A 16,351-nucleotide genomic window follows, 5' to 3' on the forward strand; every position below is an offset into this window, starting at 1 on the left:
CTGCCAAAGAGGAGCAGATCGGAAGAGAAAAGAGTGAAAAAGGCGAATTAATTTTTCTTAGGTGCATGCCCTATTAGAATGAGAAGTCTCTGTTTATAAGAATCAAGAACTGCTGCTATCTAAATTCTATGTGCCTTTTTTTCCCTTTACCTAAATATAAGCTTATATAATTACTTTTCTTGAATAAACACCTTTTGGTGAAGAAGTTATAATGTTTGGAAATAGGCCTCATATCAAACATGTACTTTCAGTGTTGATGTTAATATGATCATTACTCTTTTTTTTTTTTTTTAAAGCATTCCTTTTCATGCACCCAGCCTCTTACCCTGGAGATTCAGGTTTGTTCCTATGTATCAGTGAAGGATAGGGTCTTACTTATATCCTAATCAGCAAAATAGAAACCAAGCTTTGCTACTATTATGTGCTACTATTTTCTAGGCCTTTTTCTATTTTAAAAAAGAGTTGGAATAACTTCTCTACACTTCTGTCAGCTATTTAAGATAACATTTACACTGCAACAAAAACATGATCATGAATAGATTTAATCTTCCACAAACGAGCTGAACTTCAGTCTGGTTTATGCTGTAATATTTTTCATAATTTGGAGTGTTTAATAGTATAAATATTATATTATCATCTCCATCTTGAATTCTGTCAAGCTATAAGTATAATGGCACTTGGCCTTTGGTAATTATGCAAATGTGAAATTATGGGCTATATTTTTAGTCATAATTCTAGAAATTTTTCTTTTTTATGAACTTTACAGACTCGTTAATTCATTCATTCATTCACCACTTATTTTAGAGCACTTTTTGTGGGTCAGCCACTCTTCTTTCGTGCTGGGAATATAACACCGAACAAAACTGACAAAACGTCCTGACCTTGAAGAGGAAGGAGACAGGCAATGAAAATATGAATAGTAAGTTAGAAAGATATAAGTAATATGGAAATAAGGGAGCAGGATAAGAGGGGCGGGGAGGACTAGGTGATGATTCTTATGCTTATGATCTTGCTTGTATACCAGTGAGCATCAGAAATGAAAGTGGGATGCTTAAATACTGTTTGCGTTGGATCTTTCACCTTCTGTACTATAGGTACCAGTGGTTTATTTTCTAATTTATAACCGTGATTACTGATGTGTTTCTAGAATCCCCCACATTTAAGATCTTCCTAAAATATATTTTTATCTGAAATAGTCTATTTGGAAAGTATATCTAAGTGAAATTCAATTTAAAAAGACAGAGACTGAAAATAGTCTCTGTATTGGTAATGTGGGTATGATTGGCATATTAAAACTCAGTAGAAAATTAGTACTTGTCTTTTTTCTTTAATGCACTGAATTATGTTAAAACTGTAAACTTAAGATACAATTGAAATAATGCCGAGGGAATTTTCATACAAAATTGACTACTCTCACTAAGGAATTTTTTTACTAAGAAATTAGGCAACATTGGAAAATGACTTCGTCTCTTTAAACCTTGTGGTAAGGTCTTAACACAACATGAAGTAAATGGCATTTTGCCAGTGTTAGACATGAAGATAGGTTACCCAGGACCCCCTCCAGGAGAAGCCTTGTTACCTGGCTGCAGACCATCTGCTCACCTGAGGTCACAACCTTCTTGTGGCAGCCCAAAACCAGTGACAGCTGGGCAGACACGAAGGCTTACCATTTCAGTGCCACGTTGCCCATTGTTTTGGGCCACATGTGTTTCACAATAACTGGTATATGATTTTCAGGGACTCCCCCCCACCCCCTTTTTAAAGTTTTTAAAAACTTATTAAGAATTTCAGTGCTTGCTTTGGTGGCACATATACTAAAATTGGAATGATACAGAGAAGATTAGCATGGCCCCTGCATAAGGATGACACACACATTCTTGAAGCATTCCATATTTTTAATTTGACCTCAAAGGCAAGGGAAGTAAAAGCAAAAATAAATGAATGGGACTACATCAAACTAAAAAGCTTCTGCTCAGCAAAAGAAATTGTCAACAAGGTAAAAAGGCAGTCATCTGAATGGGAAATATATTTGCAAGCAACGCCTGTGATAAGGGCTTAATATCCAAAATATACAAAGAACTCATACAACTTAATAACAACAAAAACCCAAACGATCCAGTCAAAAAATGGGCAGAGGACCTGAACAGACACTTCTCTCTACATGACATACAAATGGCCAACAAACATATGAAAAGATGCTCAACATTGTTAGCTATTAGGGAAGTGCAAATCAAAACCACAATGAGATTCCATCTCACACCTGTTAGAATGGCTATAATCAATAGAACAAGTAATAACAAATGTTGGAGAGGATGCAGAGAAAAAGGAATCCTCATACACTGCTGGCAGGACTGCAAATTGGTACAGCCACTATGGAAAACAGTATGGAGGTTCCTCAAAAAACTAAGAATTGATCTACCATATGATCCAGCAGTCCCTCTACTGGGTCTTTACCCCAAAGACTTGAAAACCCATATCCAAAAAGATATTTGCACACCGATGTTCATAGCAGCATTATTCACAGTGGCCAGGACATGGAAGCAACCAAAGTGTCCTGCGATAGATGTTAGCTAAAGAAGTTGTGGCACATATATACAATGGAATATTGCTCAGCCATAAGAAGAGACGAAATACTGCCATTTGTGACAACATGGATAGACCTCAAGATAATCATGCAAAGCGAAATTAGCCAGACTGAAAAAGTAGAAAATCACATGATATCACTTACATATGGGATATAAACCTAAAAGTAACAAATGAACGGGACAAACAGAGACTCAGGGACATGGACAATGGACTAGTGGTTACCAGAGGGTAGGGAGTGGGGGAGAAGGGGAGAGGTAGATGGAGTAAAGGCAGTCAAATCTAGGGGGGAAAGGGAAGGGTGAAGTGGGTAAAGGGTATCAAATATATGGTAGCTGAAGGAAACTGAACTTTGGGTGGTAATCACAGAATAGAATATATAGATGACAAATAATGTACACCTAAAAATTATAATTGTATTAACTAATGTTACCCCAATAAACTTAATAAATAAAAAATAAATAAAAATTCAAAAAAATAAAAAGTATTAGTATAAGATTTATCCAATTGCATAAAAAAAAAACTATCATGGAACAAATCCTATGTTATGATACTTAGAACTATAAGTAAACCTGAAATCTGGTTCTGGATCTACTCAATGAATTTTCACCAATCCTATTGATTGTAGGGCCTGCTCATAGTGTCTATTCAGCAAGATTTTAGAAATCCTGCAGTCCTCCGACTGTTGAGAGTCTTCCATACTTCCCTTTCTGACAAGGAAAATTTTGTGCAGACATTATTTTACCATTGAATATTGGAAGTGTGTGGAAGAAGACAATTTATCTGTAGTTCATAGATTTTCATATTAGAAGCCACAGACAGATATGTTGTTGAAATTAGTTCAAAGCGCACAGATATTCTGGAATTTGAGCTGGTTACAGTGACTAAATGGGTTTTTAGATTGTTTCTTTTAAGGATGATTGACTGTATTATGTGTTTAAAAAATGCACAAAAACATAAACAAAGGGGGTATTTGGCAACAAAACATGAATAAAATATGTTTATCAAAAAAAAGAAAGAAAAAAAAGAATTTCAAGAAGATGACAGCAGAGTAATAAACCAAATGCGAGCACTTCTAAGAGTGAATCCATCTGCACCCACACAGGTCTCACACCCTGAAGCCGACACTGGCTCCACAGCGCCTTCTGTGCATGGCCGAGGGATTGTCTGGTTTACATTGAAATTCTAAGCCCATTCCGAGCCTTCTACTTGTGTAACCAAGCAGGTTGCTTACTTTTTAAAGAATCTCAAATACTGTCTAATAAAAAGTTTAAACTGTGTAATCTTTAGGTTCACTTATAGTTCTCAGTACCATAACATAAGCACCTCTGGTATTTTTTATTCTGTTTTGTTTAAGTTACATACAAATGTTTTACAGTATAATCCCCATCTTCCCACCTAAGCCATCATGAATGCGATGATTTTATTCACCTATTTTGTTTTTGCCCTTACACAGGGAGTACTTCTAGATTCTGTAGGGCCTGAAACTATTATTAAAGTTATTATTTACTTAGAATGAGAAAAGAAACAATAAATTTAAATATAATAACCTGATAAACACCATAAATACAGGAGGTTTTTTTCGACTGAGTTTTAACTAATCTTTTTTAAGTTAATGTTTTTGGCTTCTAGTAGGATGCTTCCTTTCTTTTATATTTGAATTTTTGTATGATCAATTATTGTGAAAAATACACAAAACTAACCTAAAATTAAGGCATAAAGAAGAACAGTTTAAATGAATTTTTAAATAGCTGTTCTTTTGTATTGAGCTATGCAATTGTACTGCATACATTGATGGATGTGTGGAGTAGTTTTGTTACTTTCTCAAGCAATTTTGCTGCATTGGCTAAATTTTGCATTGTGTTTCTTCTGAAAGCAGCAGACTGTTAGAATAAGATAAGACAGATCTACTAAAATATAACCCAACACATTGAAATGCATAAAACAAGCATTTTTACACCCTGAAGTACTTCCTGTTATTGCTGCTATGGGTTGCTCCCTATAAATAGAGGTAATTTATAATTCTATTCCATGTGCTTCCCACCAAAACCCAAAAAGAATGTGTGGTGTATTTACAGTTGTCCATAGCTGATGATTGGAATTTTCCACAAACTAGTTTCTGGTTTCATACATTTCCAGTCTTGTATTTTCTCCATTATCTACATACTATTTCATTACCAGACACCACACATCATATTCATGTTATGTGTGAATTCTAGCCCGTTATGATGCCTGGTCAGTTGTCATAGGTAGGAGTATTTCTGGAAGCCATTTCTACATTGGGCCACTAGCAGTATGTGGAATGGACTAGGAATAACATAAATATATACCAATAAAAAATAAGTATATCCTTAACTCAACATCTTAATTAGATCCCCCAAATGTCTCCCCAACACTACTGGACCAGGAGGGAAAGTGTGACAAAGAGGAAGTCAGAGTGGAAAGTGACCTTAATTGATTACAGTTAAAATATCTTTTTTTTTTCAGATTTTCCAAAAACTATTATTATGTGCAAGCACTGCTAGGGCACATGCCAAACTTCAGAAGGATAAGTCTACTTGACTCCTATACTGATTGTAGATATGGTCTTTTATAAGGAGTTTCTGACCTCCAGTACTGGTGTCTTTCTATGACAACATGATGCTGATGTCATTCTTATTTCAGGAAGTAAATAAATGCAAAGACTATGTAGAGCTGTAGAATATGAGTCTTTGTTTTAAAATAGAGAACTAGAATGTTAATTTTTTTTGTAAGAATTGTTTTATTAAATCAGGCAAGCCCAGTGAAATATTGTTATATAGATGCTTACTGTCGCTGTCCTCATCTCTTCTTTTTTATACTCTTTTAAGGTAAATTTCATCAAATTTTGTAATTTCTTCATATTGATCTTCACTGATCAGTGAAGTATCCATGGGCCTGCCCATGTTTTTCCCTCTGACAAATTTAGACTTTATTAGATCCATTCGGTGATAATAAAAATATACAATGTGCCAGAGACAATGCTAAGGGCTCAAAGTATTATTGAGCTTATTTAATATGTAATAACACTCTGAAGTTGTATTATTATTTTTCCTTATTTGAAGAAACGGAGACTGAGAAAGCCTAGAAATTTACCCAAGTTCACATAGCTAGTGACAAAGTTCAGAATTAGAATATAGTGTTGCTTGAATCCAGAGTTTGTGATGTTAACCATTATGTGATATTATTTTTTCTTTAGAATCCTACAATCTTCTCTCCAATGTGACTGCTATTTAATCTGATAATTCATCCTAGTGACATGTATAACCTTTACTGTAGCACTATCATATTAATTTTTTGTTGCTTATGTACTAGATTTTGAAATCTTGATGCAGCAGGTATTTAGTTTTTTCGACTTCGAATGTTTATCCTTTAGCTCCTAGAGAAAAGAATACTGAATGAATAACTGAGTTAGTGAATTGTTGAATGAATCTAACAGCAGCCAGTGGAGATTAGTGGCTTGACCTAAAATGGTTGAGTCTATAGAGAATTAAAAAAATAAATGAACTACTAAAAGTTGATCCGCTTTATATTGTCAGCCTCCATTGGCAATTCTAAACAATGCCAGTGATCAAATAATACTCTATACCTGGATTGATCACTCTCTCTCTCTGCCACTGCACGCAAGCAATTGATCTGAAATCAGTTTACTAGATCTATGTTGGGATTGTCTTGTTTCTTAAGTCCTTCAACTGCCTCTTGGTTTCCCTTTACTTTTGCCTGCATAGGTTGCTATCTCATGCAGGTTTGAGGCTATTCTCAAATGTACACACTTGTACATTGCCATCTAGGTTTGTTGTGAATGTGTTTTTGATTTACTCTCTAGCTCCTCTGTCTGTTTTTATGAAGGTTTTTTGGAAGATCAAAACTTATGTTGTTCCTACTTATGTCATCTTCTCAGGATCCCCCTCGTATTTTTATTTTTAATCTTTGTCAGTATGAAATGTGAGAATGGTATCTTATTGTTTTTAACTTTTCATTACTCAATTTGTAGTAACCCTACAAATTGGCCAGTTAGTTTTCCTTTTGTATATGTCCTATTCATAGTTTTGCTCATTTTTCTCCTGGAATCTTTGCCTTTTTTTAATGGTATGTAGGAACTCAAAATATAAAAATCTTCATTAGATAAAGAATCTTAATTTTTTATTGATCATATGTAATAATAATACTATAATAATTACAATAATAATTTAACGGTGTGGCATTTACCATCTAAATTTATTTTGACACAATATAGTTTTAAACTTTAAATCAATTTCAATTTTTTTCTATATGTTTTTTGGTTATGTTTAGAGAGACCTGCCCACTGGTTTTTGAAGAATTTGTAAGTGTTACTATGAACAATATTTAATTAATGTTACTACAAGGTAAAGAACAGTTAAATCTTGGAAAGCAGCACATTTTTTTAACATGAAATAACACCAAACAATTTTATTCCCATTCATAGATGATCTCTACATACTCTAATTTATTAAACAAATGATAACAAAGGTTTATGTAGTGCTTCATAATTTAAAGATTTTTGTCACATATAATTTGAGCCTGACAATAATTTACATACTTACAAAAATAACTGCCTAATGTCAGCAGCAATGGATTTCTTTTCCAAGTAAATTCTGCCTAGTTATAAATCTCTCTTCTAGTTAAAAGGTCTGAAGGTCAGTATTAACAACTATAGTAAAAAAAAAAAAGAAAGAAAGAAAGAAAGAAAGAAAGAAATCATGACTAAACCAGTTATCAGACATTTTCCAGGAAATGGATTGTTTGCAGATTACTTGGCATAGATCCCTGTAAAGAAGCAAATCTTTTGTCCCACTCCTTTACTCTTTTCCTGCCTGCTCCGTTCCGAAGAAGCAAATGTTTAGATACATTAGAACGATCAAAATTTGCAGTTTATACCAATCTGAACAAAATAAGTTATAAAACCTGATCATATTGCAATATTACCCATTTTTCTACAGCTGACAAGATCTTTATATTTTTCAAAGTATTATAGAAGATCACCCTTTTTTTAAGGGTTTGTCCCTGTTTGGTATTAAGTTAAAAGTTAAAGAAAGCCATAAAGTTTTTATGCAATTTGGGGAATTTTTTTTTGAAAAGAAGTTTTTTGAAAAAATGTCTCTTTAAATCAAAGTTATCAGTTCCTATGCTGCTGTAATTCTGGTGAGTCAGAAACAAACCATATTTGGACTTTCAATTTTCCACTTTCAATGGCTTCCTCTGTCTTTTTTTTTTTTTCTCTCCAGCTCAACAAATGTAAAATATTTTAATCAAGTGAAAACAGACGAAAATGTGACTCATTCTGCTCAGCTAGGGATTGGTTTGCTTATGTCATCCCATTTTCCGCCGCCAAATCATTCTAAGGCATATAGCCGATCTAGGGGATCCTGCATTTTAGTGTGGGAGCTAAAGCAGTTTATTCTAAATTCTCTTTATCTCCCTCTCTCCTCATCTTTATGTTTCCTTTCATATATATATATATATATATATATATATATATATATATATATATATATATAAACCTCTTGAATAGTTTCATACTTTTCTTATGTGTCATACCACATACATTTCCTTTCATCCCTATGTCTTCATTCCACTGAAGACTGTTTGCTATTCTTTATGTAGAAAAAAGAGCCGTAAGGTTTATACTTAGCTTGAAAACTCTGCTCACTCTCTTTCCATAGCCTCCCTTTCAGGGCAGGCATTGCCATCTGCTTTCATTACGTTATGAAGAATCTTTCTTCTGAGAGCTCTGAAATCCTTATGTCGATCATTAAAAAGGACTGGACTCAAATTAAACTTTGAACTGACATCACTCCTCAGAAGCTCCAGAAACACCTTTAATTCAAAATATTCAACGCTTAATTTGGGTACCTAAACCTGGAATTTTTATAAAGAGTTTTTCATTTTAGTTAATAGTTTCATCATCTAACCTGTCACCAAAACTAAGTCTTGGAGGTCTGTTTTGAGTCCTCTCTCTCCATGATTCTTTCTGTTGAATAAGTGTTCAAATACTATTGCTTTTTTCCCAGATATTACTCAAGAATTCAATCTCTCTTTAGTTGTTAAAAGAAGGACTTTGGAACAAGAAGAACAGCATTTAAATCCTTTTTCCACCATTACTATTCATGTTGATTGGGCCTCTGTTTTCTTGTATATGAAATGGAAATAAATATAGCATCTATATCATAGGATTTTGGACTTAGAATAGCTCTTGGTATTATGTAAGTGGTCCATAAATGTTAGCTGTTATTATTTTTATCATTAGCATCACAACAGCTTCAACTGACTTTATCTCTTGTCTAGAATAATGACATGGTCTTTATAACAGATCTTCTAACTCCAGTTCTTACCACTCCTTTTTCTAATCCACTGCAAAGTATTTATGTAAGTCAGAGTCCATTTAGGAAAAAAATAAGTTGCAATAGATATTTCACCATAGAGAACTGAAGAGATATTGAATAATAGGAATTAGAGGAGTGAAAAAAAAAAAAAAAAACCCAGAAAGATTAACCAGAGGAATAACTGCAGAAGCTGCTACCACTCCTAGGGTTGATGAAACAGGATGTGAGGCTGGGGTTTTCAGAAACTAGAATGTTAATGAAAGGCCCTGTGAAGGGGACTCAAACTTGGAGGAAGGGGTACTACCAGAAAGATACTGGTTCCTCCAAGGGACCTGATGAGGCTGGTTGTTGGAGAGCCAAGAGAAAACTGAGTGCCATGGTAGGGTGACTGACAAAAACACAAAGCAAACAGAGTCCCTTTTCCCTTTTACCAGTTTTCTAGTTTCCCTTCACCATTTACTATTGACAAAGTCTAACACAGAACCAGAAGGCAAAAAAGAGTGATTGGCAGGGGCCCAACACTCATATCCCAAAACCGAGTATAGAAGGATGAACTGGAGAGGCGAGTCAATAGCTTAAAAACAAATACAGCATGCTTTCTAAAATACAAATCATCTCTTCTCAATTTGGAAACATTCAGTGGCTCCTTGTTACTTCTGAAATAAAGTTTAGACTCTTCACACTCTTGTCAAAAACTATACTTTCATCTCTTTTCCCAATCCCCCTTTTCCTCCCTTATTACTATCCCCACTGTATCTCCTAACTTCCAGTCTCTGCTTCACTATGCTCTTTGCTCTACAGTCTTTGATTTGTTCTCCTGAACTATTTGATACTTTCAGTGTCCTCCTTCTCTTTCCTCTTCTGACTCCCTTTATATTTGATAAAATCCTATTCATCCTTTAAGAATCAATTCTTCCATTAAACTGGAGGTTGCAGACAAAATGAATGACATATTGCTCTGTACTTTCATAGATTCTTTATTCATTCAAGTCAGTGTGTATTGACCCCATATTATATTATAGACATAGTGCAAAGGACTGTATGTACAGAGATGAACCAAGTGCCCTATATAGAGTTGCCTGAGCGAGCAATTTTTGGATTGAGTTGGAGAGACATAGGCAGTAACTGGCAAAAGAGGATGGTTGGAGGAGAATAGTAATGAATTTGGTTTCAGACACGTTGAGTTTGATATTCCTTTGAGATATCCAGGAAGAAAATTGAGAGAACTGTTGTATTAATGAGTGTGGCTCAAAAGTAAGGACTAATTGGAAAAGTGTATTGGCACTCTGGTATGCACATTCTAATCAAGGTCCTAAAGAAAGAGGAGAGGAAAGAAAGGAAGACAATGTCTAAGTTTTTAATAACTGCAGCAATAAAAGCTAAAGCAGAGGAGATGACCCTGAGAAAGGGAGAAGGAATGATCAGTTAGGCAGTATTAAAAACAGAAACAGTGAGAAAAACATTTCAAAGAGATGGAGTAGCAACAATGTTGAGTGCTGCTGAGATTTAGTAAGATAACCAAACATGCAGACTTTTGTCCTGGATTTACTCAACCTCATCACTGATCACAGGGGGATCCTTTTTAGTAGAGTAATGATCGTGCCACACAGAGTAAAGTGAAGAGTGAGGGAGTGAAAATAGAGAAAGGTAATATAGAGAACTTGTTTGAGAAATTTGGCCAGAATGAGAATTGAACCAGGACACTTATTTCTTTGTATTACAGTTATTTACCAGCTTTTCTAACCAACTATTGCGTACACTTACTGTGCGTAGCTTATTTATCTTTGTAACCTTAGTACTTATACCAGAAACTGGTATCTACTGAATGTTTGATAAAAGTTATATGACTGATGAAGGTTATTAAAAAGGATTAATCAAAACTATAAAGTAACAGATTGTCTTAGTCTCTTTAGGCCGCTTTTACAAAATACCACAGACTGATTAGCTTATGAACAATCTAAATTTATTTCTCATAGTTTTGAAGGTTGGAAGTCTGAGATCAGAATGCCAAATGGGCACATTCTGGGGAAGTCCCCCTTCTGAGTCACTGACTTCTCCTTGTATTGTCACGTGGTGGAAGGCACTAGGGATCTCTCTAGAGCCTCTTTTAGAAGATAGTAATCTCATTCATGAGGTTTCTACCCTCACGATTTAGGTAAGCATCTCCCAAAAGCCCTGCCTACAAACCCAATCACATTTGTGGTTTAAGATTTTAATATATGAATTTTGGGAGATGTAAACATTCAGTTCACAGCACAGAACTAAGTTTTTGTGGCTTAGGTTTAGTTGAATGGAAGCTGAAATGCTTGTTTTTTTCTGAGTTATTTTTGGCCTAATTTTTAAAAAGTTTCAATGATTAAAAAATGTTTTACATATTAAAGGTTAAAAATAGAGGTTACAGGAACCAATTAGAAAAAATAGCCAATTTTCGAAAATACCACAATGCAATAAACTTCACAACTCTAATCCACATTCCTCTTGTTTAAGCTTGAGACGTCATATGTGTACTCTAGTTTAATTCCAATTTAACTATGTAAGAGGAGAACTAAACTTTTGTTTGATCTGCAATGGCATTGCTGGTTTCTTTCAACATATGTTCTCCTGTCTTGTAGGAACAAACACCTTAATTTTTGTCTTTAATTTGTATAAAACCTAAGGTTATGTTTATAAAATCACTTTTGCTATTTTTTAAAGTATAAATTTAAATTATATATAAAAATTATCTCCAATATTACAAGATAAGTCAATGGATTTTAATTTAGGCTTTCAAGTTTATTACCTAGATGCTTTTATTGAATTACTGGTCACAATATAGTTGAAAACAAATTATCAGAGGACTGTGGGCCCAGTTCTACACAAAATCGTCAAGTATGCAATATTGTCAGGAAAGCCTTTCATAACACCTTTCATAGCTCTGCACTCCCCTGTGGCTCTTCTTCCCTTCTCTGCCTCCCACATTATATCATTCTCAGACAACTTCCACAAAATTGTTGTCAGTGTGAATTGGTTTGATAAACATTTTTTCAGGCAAATTGTAATGACAAAGAGTGGTGGATTTTCTTCTCTGCTCCATTGTTATTCAGTCTTGGTTCTAACCTTTCATGTTTTTAGCAGAGAACCACTCCTTAGCTTGAAGGACTTATGTTCATCACAGGATATATTTTGGAGAGGGAACTTCTTATTACCTTCAAATCACAACATATGGGCAGCTACTGTTTCTGCCTCTGCATGCAACTGGCCTGGAAGTCATATATGTCCAATGTGAAACCACATGTGCCTTCTGTCCAAGTAGCGTGTAGTGCCCTTAGGAGTCTAAGAGTGCTGTAATGGATAGGGACAGCAGAATTTGGTCTGGGCCTCTGTATTACAATCCCTTGTTAAATTTATTACCCTGATGCACCTTTCAGCATTTTGTTCAAAATCGGGTACTCTTGCTCTTGCCATCTGTTTATGTGGTTATAGTTACCTCCCTGACTTTGACGTATTTCTAACCACTTGCCCTTCTTATGGAATTTACCAATGAGTTTGAACTCGAACCAGCTTTTTATAGTTTCCCAATCTGGATCAGCCCTGTCAGAAACCCATAACTCTACACAACTCCATTTATCGCTTCCCTACTCCCTACTCAGAGTAATTGACAGAGTAATTGTTCTTCTACTTTATTTAAGCAGTTCATTTTAGTAAATAAGGATTTTGGTTGGGTAGCATGAAATTGGTATTATAATTACTTGAAATTTCTACCAATTTTTCTACTCAATGTGATATCCTGATTCTAATATGTTACACAAATTTGTAATTAACCAAAAAAAGTTCATGATTTTTGCTTCTCTAATAAATTATAGATCTTTTTTAAAAACTTAAAATTCTTACTTATAGAAATCATAAGGAATTAAATATGAGCATAGACAACCAACAATTATTGACATCTATTGACCATGTGTAATTAACCTTCAAATTATTTTACCATTTAGTGGGTATTATCTCCATTTTACACAAAAGGGAAGAGTGTCTCATAGAGACTTGGTTAGGTATGGACATAGGAATCTAACCCAAGGCTAAATGCAAACTGTGTTATTTCTGAACATTAACATTCAGTTCAGTTATTTTACTAAAACCTGAAGGTGTTCCATTATCTTATGTAGAGAAATAGCCTCCAATTGTAATTACGAATATGGGATTCAGAATTAGATTTCCTGGGTTCACCTTCATTTTCTGCTACTCACCAGCTCTGAAGCTCTAAGCCTATCACTTAACATCCCCAAGGCTCAATTTTGTCATCTCGAAATTAGGTGTGATGATGGTGAAGATGATAAGAATTTCTTCTAGGATTGTCTATTCTAAATGAGATAATCCATGTAAAGCAGTTAGCATGGTGACTGGTATAAAGTAAACACAAAATAATAGTTTTTTTCCTTAATTCAGACATTTTGGCTTAGAAAAATAATTTTCTTCTCTTTTGACTAACAAACTAAGAAACAGAAAAAGCTATGTGTTTGAGGCAGGGGTCTCCATGTTCCAATAAGAAGGAGTTGTGTTTCTTTGCTTTTTTCATAGGTGCCTTGTTATGAAGGTGGGGGATAGAGATGAGTATTGGTAAAATCCTTAAGTGAAGCAAAGATTAAGTGTCACTGTTAAGACAACAGTGTTAGGATTCCATTTCTCCTTTTCAAGATACGAAAAACTATAGAGAATAGAGAATTCTGCAAAAAGATGTGTGGTGGCTTTAAATAGTTTAGAGAGAGTTCTATGAGCTAAGACTTTAATATGTAGCAGTAGATCCAGAGACCTGGGGTCAGTCACAAATAAATGTCAAGTATTCTACCACTTTTCACCCCACCATTCTAAGCCTATAGCAGACATAACTAAAGCCAATACAACATTCTTTCCTGTTCAATGCAAAGATTTGTTCTCAACTTCTCAGTAAAGCACTCTTGGCAGTCAGAGTGAATGAATCAGAAGTCAGCCCATAGGATGAAACCTAGTTGTAGTCTTTCAAGAAAGTTTATCTTTTATAGTATTGGGACAAGGGAAAATGAAGTGAAATCGGGAAATACCCTTGTGTGCAGAGAGTAAAATTTCAAGACTAAATGGATTTGATAATTTGAGAGTAAATCTGAGTCAATTCAACAGCAATTACAGAAACACAAATAGGTCTAAAACTCTGAATCAGTAGGGAAGTTAGACACACATAATTTAGAAACAAGATAGATTATAGTATGTTGTGATTAATCCAGGAAGAAGTCCTAAAAACTTTCAAGAGTGGAAAAGGTAAGGCGCTAGGGGGGTATTCAGTCATTATTCATTCAGCAAACATATTTGAGTAAAGCCCTGTTTGGTAAATGAGAAAGTGCTTCATTTTAATTTTTGAAGTGCTGAAGAGACCTAAACTTCTTTATGAAACACAATGATTTACTAAATTGAAGAATTAAAGTGCTTTTTAGACAGGGATCGTCAAGGACCAAGTTCTTCAATTTTATTCTCAATAATTTTCCAACATTGCCTTTTGGAATTTCAATATAATTCACTTTTACTGAAATTCCTATACATACATACATAGCTAATTATATATTCAGTTAAGACTCCTTTGGGCTAAAGGATCATTAGCTCCTCTGGAATTTGCTGGCACTACATTTGTGGAAATTAGTAGAATATCTAAATTGGAACAAGAACTATAACCATGTAAGATGAGGCCTTCAAGTATTATGTTACAGCTGACATGGTGACAGAAATGTTTAATATAGGTCACTTATTCTATAAAAATGTAAAAAAAAAAACCTTAGAGAATGGCACTCTGTTCTCTAAACTCACTGATATATTGCGACTTTGGATATTCTTTTATGTCTGATTCAGCAATTTTAGAAACACTAAAATACTCAGCGTACAGCTGTGTTCCTATTTGCACAGACTCCACATCTGCCAAAGCAAATACCGGTCTGCTCCCTGTAATTCTACCATGCCACCAGAATTTCTCCTGTATTTATGGGATGGGTGTGTTGATTGTACGTTAGAGTTCTGGTGTTTGGTTCTTGACTACATTGTACTTAAGTTCACTGTATGCTTTTTTTTCTTGGTTACAACTTGAAAGCAGTGCCACTTTTAGATTTGGGAGAGTGCAAAGTATATTATGGTCATGATATATCCTCACTGTATTTCCTTGACTTGTACATATGTTTGAAGGACTCATCCTTTCTCATTTCTAAAATATGCTTTAAGAGATTCCATTTCAAATTTATATTTTATCTATACCAGTGGGAAGTTACTAAACTTGCATTTTTTAAAATAAGATTTTAATGCATTTTTATGCTATTAGAGAAAAAATATTTAGCAGAGAAGAGGCTTGGACTGTATAAAAAATAATATTCTTTGGGAAACATTGAACTGTAAAGCAAAACTTTTGAAAAATAAACAATTACATTTAAATATTGGTAAATTTAAGTAACAGTGAAATATGGGTGATTGAAATAATCTTGAGAAAGGTTAATAAATGAGCTTTACAACTTAGATCTCACTTTCCCTTTCCCTCAGCTTCATCCCTCCTTTCTGGCTGAATCTTCCAACAAAGATAATGATTTTAATGATGCTCAAATTCATCATGCCCACAGTGAATGTATCATCTTCCTCAGAATGAGTTAAGGAATCTCATATTTTAAGTTATCTCCTTTAATTTACCCTATATATTTATAGTACTATAATACTACTCTTATAATTTCTTTCCGTTCCTCAGTAGTCTCACTTTTCTACTACGTGAAATCTAAAGCTGGAGAAAGTCATTTCTAATGCTTCTGAATCTGAAACCTCTGCCCGGTCTAGTCCATTCACTTATTGATAAGGAAAATCTATTCTGTCCTGTACACTTTCCCTGAGCTTGTTCTCTTCATTTCTCTCTTCCATTTATTCCAAATCCTACTTTTTCTCAAGATCCAGCCTACCAATCTATGGCTTTTAACTGCATAATTCAGTTTATATACACTTACCATGTCTTAATTTTGAATATTGTCTCTCATTCTTTTGATTTATCCTACTTTCTAAATGTTTTTTCCTTCCTTTTTTTTCAGGAGAGAGTTAGTGGATTTTGTTTTTTGTTCACATTCCAGTCCCTTTGCCCCCATCTATATTGCATTTTATGCATTTAATTTCTAGTCTTTTAATTATTATCCTAGCTTTTTTCACACAACTATTAAAATTAACAGTCTAAAATTAACATCTTTAATGTCTTACTAACTAAAACAAGAGTTTAAATATTTTACACTCAAAACCCTATGTGTGTGTTTATATATATTACATATATTGTGAATATATTACATATTACATAATACATAGATTATAATATAACATATAATGTTCTATATTCTATATGATGTGTTATATATTATATAATATATAATTCATAAAATATGTATATTTAT

At 34.0% G+C, this 16,351-nt stretch overlaps 1 non-coding gene across 1 annotated transcript; it reads left to right on the forward strand.

Moving 5' to 3' along the window:
* The first annotated feature begins 1,790 nt into the window (after positions 1–1,790).
* On the forward strand, positions 1,791–1,897 carry LOC118614429. The gene has a single exon (XR_004956035.1). It is a non-coding gene; the product is annotated as a U6 spliceosomal RNA (small nuclear RNA).
* The last annotated feature ends 14,454 nt before the right edge of the window (positions 1,898–16,351 follow it).

Source organism: Rousettus aegyptiacus, unplaced genomic scaffold, assembly GCF_014176215.1.
Source record: "Rousettus aegyptiacus isolate mRouAeg1 unplaced genomic scaffold, mRouAeg1.p scaffold_m13_p_2, whole genome shotgun sequence".
In the NCBI taxonomy this organism is placed as follows: domain Eukaryota; kingdom Metazoa; phylum Chordata; class Mammalia; order Chiroptera; family Pteropodidae; genus Rousettus; species Rousettus aegyptiacus.